Consider the following 9484-nt stretch of genomic DNA (forward strand, 5'->3'; position numbering starts at 1 on the left):
AGAGCTGGGCTTTACGGAAGAGTGGCCAGAAAAAATGCCATTGCTTAAAGAAATAATTAAGAAAACACGTTTGGTGTTTGCCAAAAGGCATGTGGGAGACTCCCCAAACATATGGAAGAAGGTACTCTGGTCAGATGAGACTAAAATTGAGCTTTTTGGCCATCAAGGAAAATGTCTGGCGCAAACCCAACACCTCTCATCACCCTGAGAACAACATTCCTGCCGATGGAAAAACATCAAGACTGGGAAACTGGTCAGAATTGAAGGAATGATGGATGGCGCTAAAAACAGGGACATTCTTCCAGAGATTTGAGACTGGGATGGAGGTTCACCTTCCAGCAGGACAATGACCCTAACCATACTGCTAAAGCAACACTCATGTTGTTTAAGGGGAAACATTGAAATGTCTTGGAAAGGCCTAGTCAAAGCCCAGACCTCAATCCAATTGAGAATCTGTGGTGTGACTTAAAGATTGCTGTACCCCAGCAGAACCCATCCAAATTGAAGGAACTGGAGCAGTTTTGCCTTGAAGAATGGGCAATAATCCCAGTGGCTAAATGTGCCAAGCTTACAGAGACATTCCCAACGACTTTGGGGGCGTTGAATAGTTATGCAAGCTCAAGTTTTTTTTTTTTTGTCTTATTTCTTGTTTGTTTCACAATAAAAATGATTTTGCATCTTCAAAGTGGTAGACATGTGTAAATCAAGTGACACAACCCCCCCCCCCCCCCCCCCCCCAATTTTAAAAATGTTTTAATTCCAGGTTGTAAGGCAACAAAATAGGAAAAATTCCAAGGAGGGTGAATACTTTCGCAAACCCCTGTATCAAGTTAATCAACTGAATCAACATGCCCGAAAACAATCAGTAGATAACACTAACCAAAAACAAGTCAATTGTCACATTTATTTTTCAACTATCCAATATAAGCAGGGTAATGTGAAAAACTGTCCCAATAACATACAAAACAACTTTTCAACAAGAGTAAATAGAGAGTGAAGCATCATTGAACAATATACATTTAGTGTGTTTACTGCAGCCACAAGTACCAAACAAACTTCTATAAAACACAAACAAATATTGTACAAATATTAGAATTCAAAGATGCACATACGATTAAGAATAACTCAACTGAAATGTAGTCAGTGGATCACCACGTTTTCATCAACTCTTCAATGCTAGAGAAACAGTGCCACCTGTGCACGATATTCAGTAAGTCGCTCTTATTTTGTTTGAAAAAGGTTTGTTGCCTCAGAATCACAATAATGTAAAGTTGTATAAAAAACATCTCCCCTTCATTCTACAGTAACCGGATCTATATGAGCCCTTGAGTGCTGTTAAACTTGCACTGTATAACCCAGGCCCTGAGTCAAAATGTTGGTATGTTACATGGTCTGAAACTTAAAACTTTCCCCCGTTTAACTATTGTCATTCATGAGGTTTGGAAGTGAAGCTAATTTGAAAATTCAGTCGAACTATCAAGACACTTTTTAAAATTACATGTTTGAGTACATGCCCTGTTAAGGAGGCTAATAATCACATTGAGGTACAATTATATTTCATATAATAAATATAATAATTATTAAATAGGTGTAATAACTCTAAAGCCGGCTGTACACTTAATGATTTTGGCCACGATTTAGCTGTCCCAGACAAGTGAGATCTTTTTCAAAACATGTCATTGCACATCTCACACTACAAGAGAATTGCAGATTTTGTGGCAATCAAATCAAACCTGGTCTGGGACTGCTCGGTAGCCCTCAAATTGCGTCTTTGACCCACTCACATTAAGCGAGCGTCACTGACGGCCGCACGCGCTGAGTAGGCAACGACATTGGGGATTTTTTCCCTAATTTTTGTAATGACTTGGTGCTGCCTATCTTGGCCAGGACGCTCTTGAAAATTAGATTTTAAATCTCAATGAGCCCATCCTGGTTAAATAAAGGTTAATTAAAAAAAAAAAAAAATTAATTTGTCTCCGATCTCAAAAACTTGTCTGGGACAGCTAAATCGAAGGCCAAAATCGTGTAGTGTCCATCCGGCTTAAGACGTTGTTTCACTGCTTCGATGCCTGTGGGTCGCTTGGTGGCTCTGCGGTCTCCTGGCAGACCATGACCTGGCATGAGACACTGCTCGGCTTCATCCGCTGACCAGTCTTACCACAGAATGTGCTCTGGAAATCCTGAGGGAGAGGAGAAAGTCACCACAGGAGAATAGCATTCTATGGCAGGGTTTCCCAAACTCTGTCGGCGGGGCCCCTCCCGGTTTTATGTTTTTATTTTTTTTGTGCACCCAGGGGTGTTTGGGAAACCCTGTTCTATGGTACCTCAGGACACTACAGCAGCTGCGGCACAAAGATATGTCTGTTCAGGGCTTGACATTCACTTTCTTTAGACACAAGTAGGCCAGATTTTTTTACTTCTCCAAAAGCTCAATTAATTTGCCCCCCAATCAGACACAAATGTAAGCTACACTCTGCCTATTGGCTTCTTCGCATATTCAAGCCTGTCTCAAAATACAACACTGCCCCTTTAAGGGTGGTTGGCCAACCTTGGAAGCCTATAAAAAATATTGCGACATGAAAATGACTTTATAAAATGACACACAAAGCTCCTCGCCCTGCACTCAGAACAACAAAATATGAAAGATCACTTCTTCCACTCTGACAACAAGCGGTTTGAACTTGCTATATGCTTTTTGAGGTTTGATCCAATAGAATTGCTCATGTGGACACCAAAACACGTTCAGACGTCGTTTTAATGTAACAGAGGATAACATAACCTTTCTAACAATACCCTTTGTATGTCTCACCTCCTCAAACTAAGCAAAGAGCAGACGCCTAAAATAGAGTATGAATGAACATTGATTCTGGAAAATGAATGCTCAGTTTGTTGCGCACAGCATTAGCAGCATTTTAGCCAGACTGTTAGACTAGAAATCTAGTCTGTGTTTTTAGAAACAAGTATATAAAGGAATTAGCAACTCGTTCTCCTTCTGAGAAATAAGGTAGGCCACTTGATTTCAACATCTGAACAAAGTGGACAGGCTAGCATGCTGTTCAAGCAGTTTGAGGACAGAAGGGTGCATTCATAACAATTAAACTGCTTTAAGTTGTTAGCTAGCAAATACTAGATCCAAATTGGCTAGACTTTCAATATAAAGATTAGCTGGCTACTCACTAGCACGTGGGCTTATGCTTGAGAGATTGTACATGAGACCTGTGCTCATTTTCTACAATGCCTGCTACCAGAAGTTGGTCATTATTAGTGACTGTGCATTTTGCATGGTTCTGGTTACATTTGTAACAAAAAGGGCATTGTCATAGACTGACTTGAAAACCAGATCAGTGATTATTGCAAAAAAAAAAGCAGGGTACATTTTGTTGATAAAGTACATTATTAGTGGTGGGTCTTACATTGCGGAAGGCTTATATTTGGCCTAAGTATAATTTCACAAGCCCTGAATTCATTAGATTATTGCTGACTGTTTGAAATGCAGTGTATTTGAACGTTAATTGTACAACAAAGCTTATTTAAAGATCAAGTAAATAAACAGAGATATTGTGAGTCGCCCAAAATAAATATATGATTTTTTAGGCCATATCGCCTAGCTCTACAATGAGGCTGATGTAAGAGATCAGACCGTTTATCTTAAAATGTTGATAGCGTTTTATTTATTCATATTATAAGCTCAACAATGCACACTTGGTTGTAGGCTACGTGGGAATGATCTAAAAATGCAATTGCGGGAAAACACCATTCTCAAAAGCGTACCGCACGTGTGAGAGATTTCATGTGACAGAGATGAAAATATCAGTTAGAAATTAAGAAAGAGGGGAGCTCTAAAGATGCATCAACTAGCATGGGTTACTGACAATGCATTCGGGAAAGTATTCAGACCCCTTGACTTTTTCCACATTTTGGCACACACCTGTCTATTTAAGTTCCAACGGGTTGACAGTGCATGTCAGAGCAAAAACAAAGCCATGACGTCGAAGGAATTGTCCACAGAGCGCCTAGACAGGATTGAGTAAAGGGTCTGAATAGTTATGTAAATATGATATTTTATTTTATATATATATATATATATAAAAGAAACACTCAGCAAAAAAAGAAACATCCCTTTTTCAGGACCGTCTTTCAAAGATAATTTGCAAAAATCCAAATAACTTCACAGATCTTCATTGTAAAGGGTTTAAACACTGTTTCCCATGCAACACCAAAAGAAAGATGCCCTGGGTCCCTGCTCTTCTGCGTGAACGTGCCTTAGGCATGCTGCAAGGAGGCCTGAGGACTGCAGATGTGGCCAGGGCAATAAATTGCAATGTCCATACTGTGAGACGCCTAAGACAGTGCTACAGGGAGACAGGACGGACAGCTGATCGTCCTCGCAGTGACAGACCACGTGTAACAACACCTGCACAGGATCGGTACATCCGAACATCACACATGCGGGACAGGTACAGGATGGCAACAACTGACCAAGTTACACCAGGAACGCACAATCCCTCCATAAGTGCTTAGACTGTCCGCAATAGGCTGAGAGAGGCTAGACTGAGGCCTTGTAGGCCTGTTGTAAATGCAGGTCCTCACCAGACATCACCGGCAACAACGTCACCTATGGGCACAAACCCACCGTCTCTGGACCAGACAGAACTGGCAAAAAGTGCTCTTCACTGACGAGTCGCGGTTTGTCTCACCAGGTGTGATGGTTGGAATCGCGCTTATTGTCGAAGGAATGAGCATTACACCGAGGCCTGTACTCTGGAGCTGGATCGATTTGGAGGTGGAGGGTCCGTCATGGTCTGTGGGGGTGTGTCACAGCATCATCGGACTGAGCTTGTTGTCATTGCAGGCAATCTCAACGATGTGCGTCACAGGGAAGACATCCTCCTCCCTCATGTGGTACCCTTTCCTGCAGGCTCATCCAACCCTCCAGCATGACAATGCCACCAGCCATGCTGCTCGTTCTGTGTGTGATTTCCTGCAAGACAGGAATATCAGTGTTCTGCCATGGCCAGCGAAGAGCCCGGATCTCAATCCCATTGAGCACGTCTGGGACCTGTTGGATCGGAGGGTGAGGGCTAGGGCCATTCCCCCCCAGAAATGTCCGGGAACTTGCAGGTGCCTTGGTGGAAGAGTGGGGTAACATCTCACAGCAAGAACAGGCAAATCTGGTGCAGTCCATGAGGATGAAATGCACTGCTGCAGCTGGTGGCCACATCAGATACTGACTGTTACTTTTGATTTTGACACCCCCCCCCTTTGTTCAGGGACACATTATTACATTTATTACATTTAGTCAGATGTCTGTGGAACTTGTTCAGTTTATGTCTCAGTTGTTGAATCTTGTTATGTTCACACAAATATTTACACATGTTAAGTTTTCTGAAAATAAATGCAGTTGACAGTGAGGGGACGTTCCTTTTTTTTTGTTGCTGAGTTTAGTTATGTTTTGTAGGCCGTGCTTAATTTGAGCCAGAGCCTGTCGGAACAGGATCCCGCACCTCTCCGTTTTGGACTGTTTCGTGCTGGAACCTATTTTCCCAGATCTGGTACATCTCCTGACATGACAAATAATTTTCACTGTTTGCAATGTAAAACTTCATTTGAAAGCGATTAGCGTTTATTCGACTGGCCTCCTCTGTAATTTTCCTGCCTCCTTAATAAACGTAATGTGAAAACGTGCCTGGTATTCTAATTGATTTGTGTTGGGCTGGCCGGGTTTATGGTTTGTGCAACATTGTAGGCTAGCCTAGAGACTGACCAAACGTGGCTGTTACTGTTGTGAGAGAGAGAAGGGCGCCTGAATCTCCCGCATAACTACAGTGAGATTAATTGAAATAATTCTGAATTCTAAACCAGTCGTAGGCCTATAATTTAGACACAGAGTATTAATAACTTTTAAAAATGATTTTTTTATAGCCTAGCTGTGGGTTGTGTGTAGCCCAAATACATGGTATAGCCTAGTCGGGAACAGACGGCAAATCTTTCAGTGAACAGAATGCAGCCAAAACAGGCCTTTCGCAATATTTCAAATACAATCGCGCGAAAACGCAGGTTGGATATCAAATCTGCCCTGGCAAGCAAAAAGGCAGTAACTGCTCATGTGGTCGAAAATGAGATATTGTCTGGCCCTGGACCCCTCGTGTTTGGCCCTGGACCTCTCGTGTCTGGCCCTGGACCTCTCGTGTCTGGCCCTCTCCTCTCATCCCACGTGTCTGGCCTTGGACCTCTCATGTCTGGCCTTGGACCTCTCATGTCTGGCCTTGGACCTCTCATGTCTGGCCCTGGACCCCTCATGTCTGGCCCTCTCCTCTCACATGTCTGGCCTTGGACCTCACGTGTCTGGCCCTGGGTCTCTCCTATCATCCCTTGTGTCCTGCCGTGGACCTCTGATGTCTGGACCCAGCCCTCTCCTATCACCCCTTGTGTCTGGTTCTGGATCTCTCCTGTCTGGCCCTCTTCTATCACCCCTAGTGTCTGGCCCTAGTCCCATCATATCTGGACTTCTGATTTCTGGCCCTGGGTTTCTCCTTCCCTCACTAGTATCAGGATCTCTCCTCTCTAAACTACTGGACCGCTCACCCTGGTTGTTTGGAGAGGCCCTGTGGGGAAGACCTTGTGAGGGTATCTGGCTTTCTTTCAGAATGTCCGAAGGGCTTTGTTTACTGTGCTCCCTTGATGTTACAAGCGAGGCAGGAACAGGTGTTACCACTGGCTGTGGACACTCAAAACGGAACTGTGGCTGCCCCCCATTGTCTGCAAAATGCCCTGGAGGTAACCCTCTGGGCTGGTTGAACCTCGAGGGACGAGGACCCCTGGGGCCATGGAAACCAGGATGATTTCCTCTTTGAACAGATGAGGAAATCTTTGGACTGTTGAAATAAGGCGATGGTGGCCTCTGTCCTCCAAGGTTAGCTATAGGTGTGAAGTGGTCCCATTTCATGTCTGGACTTCTCAGGTCTGGATCTGGGCCTGGCATTTCTGGATCTCTCATGCCTGGGCCTGAACTCCTCATGTTTGTATTTCTAATGTCGGGTCCTGGATCCATCATATCTGGGTGTCTCCGTTCTTTTCTCATATCTGGACCTCTCATGTCTGGCTCTGGACCTGTCTTGTCTGGCCCTGGACCTATTCGATCATCCAAGATGTCTAGCCCTCTCCCATCACCCCTCATGTCTGGCCCTGGACCTCTCATGTCTGGGCCTCGACCCCTCATGTCTGGGCCTGGAACTTGCATGTCTGGGTCTCGACCTCGTATGTCTGGCTCTGGACCTCTCATGTCTGGGCCTCGACCCCTCATGTCTGGCCCTGGAACGTGCATGTCTGGGCCTCGACCACTCATGTCTGGACTTCGTACACTCATGTCTGGCCCTGGACCTCTCATGTCTGGGCCTCGACCCCTCATGTCTGACCCTGGAACTTGTAAGTCTTGGCCTCGACCTCGCATGTCTGGCCCTGAACCTCGCATGTCTGGCCCTGAACCTCGCATGTCTGGGCCTCGACCACTCATGTCTGGGCTTCGTACACTCATGTCTGGCCCTGGACCTCTCATGTCTGGGCCTCGACCCCTCATGTCTGGCCCTAGAATTTGCATGTCTGGGCCTCGACCACTCATGTCTGGGCTTCGTACACTCATGTCTGGCCCTGGACCTCTCATGTCTGGGCCTCGACCCCTCATGTCTGGCCCTGGAACTTGCATGTCTGGGCCTCGACCTCGCATGTCTGGCCCTGGACCTCGCATGTCTGGCCCTGGACCTCGCATGTCTGGACCTGGAACTCGCATGTCTGGGCCTCGACCACTCATGGCTGGGCCTCGACCCCTCATGTCTGGCCTTGGAACTTGCATGTCTGGGCCTCGAGCAGTCATGTCTGGGCTTCGTACACTCATGTCTGGCCCTGGACCTCTCATGTCTGGGCCTCGACTCCTCATGTCTGACCCTGGAACTTGCATGTTTGGGCCTCAACCACGCATGTCTGGCCCTGGACCTCGCATGTCTGGCCCTGGACCTCGCATGTCTGGGCCTCGACCACTCATGTCTGGGTCTCAACCCCTCATGTCTGGCCCTGGAACTTGCATGTCTGGGCCTCGACCACTCATGTCTGGGCTTCGTACACTCATGTCTGGCCCTGGACCTCTCATGTCTGGGCCTCGACCCCTCATGTCTGGCCCTGGTACTCTCATGTCTGGGCCTCAACCCCTTATGTCTGGCCCTGGGACTTGCATGTCTGGGCCTCGACCACTCATGTCTGGGCTTCGTACACTCATGTCTGGCCCTGGACCTCTCATGTCTGGGCCTCGACCCCTCATGTCTGGCCCTAGAATTTGCATGTCTGGGCCTCGACCACTCATGTCTGGGCTTCGTACACTCATGTCTGGCCCTGGACCTCTCATGTCTGGGCCTCGACCCCTCATGTCTGGCCCTGGAACTTTCATGTCTGGGCCTCGACCTCGCATGTCTGGCCCTGGACCTCGCATGTCTGGCCCTGGACCTCGCATGTCTGGCCCTGGAACTCGCATGTCTGGGCCTCGACCACTCATGGCTGGGCCTCGACCCCTCATGTCTGGCCTTGGAACTTGCATGTCTGGGCCTCGAGCAGTCATGTCTGGGCTTCGTACACTCATGTCTGGCCCTGGACCTCTCATGTCTGGGCCTCGACTCCTCATGTCTGACCCTGGAACTTGCATGTTTGGGCCTCAACCACGCATGTCTGGCCCTGGACCTCGCATGTCTGGCCCTGGACCTCGCATGTCTGGGCCTCGACCACTCATGTCTGGGTCTCAACCCCTCATGTCTGGCCCTGGAACTTGCATGTCTGGGCCTCGACCACTCATGTCTGGGCTTCGTACACTCATGTCTGGCCCTGGACCTCTCATGTCTGGGCCTCGGCCCCTCATGTCTGGCCCTAGAACTTGCATGTCTGGGCCTCGACCACTCATGTCTGGGCTTCGTACACTCATGTCTGGCCCTGGACCTCTCATGTCTGGGCCTCGACCCCTCATGTCTGGCCCTGGTACTCTCATGTCTGGGCCTCAACCCCTTATGTCTGGCCCTGGGACTTGCATGTCTGGGCCTCGACCTTGCATGTCTGGCCCTGGACCTCGCATGTCTGGGCCTGGGCCTCGACCTCGCAAATCTGGGTCTCGACCACTCATGTCTGGGCCTCGACCACTCATGTCTGGGCTTCGTACACTCATGTCTGGCCCTGGACCTCTCATGTCTGGGCCTCGAGCACTCATGTCTGGGCCTCGACCCCTCATGTCTGGCCCTGGAACTTGCATGTCTGGGCCTCGACCACTCATGTCTGGGCTTCGTACACTCATGTCTGGCCCTGGACCTCTCATGTCTGGGCCTCGACCCCTCATGTCTGGCCCTGGTACTCTCATGTCTGGGCCTCAACCCCTTATGTCTGGCCCTGGGACTTGCATGTCTGGGCCTCGACCACTCATGTCTGGGCTTCGTACACTCATGTCTGGCCCTGG

Source organism: Oncorhynchus mykiss, chromosome 9 (genome assembly GCF_013265735.2).
Source record: "Oncorhynchus mykiss isolate Arlee chromosome 9, USDA_OmykA_1.1, whole genome shotgun sequence".
NCBI lineage: Eukaryota > Metazoa > Chordata > Actinopteri > Salmoniformes > Salmonidae > Oncorhynchus > Oncorhynchus mykiss.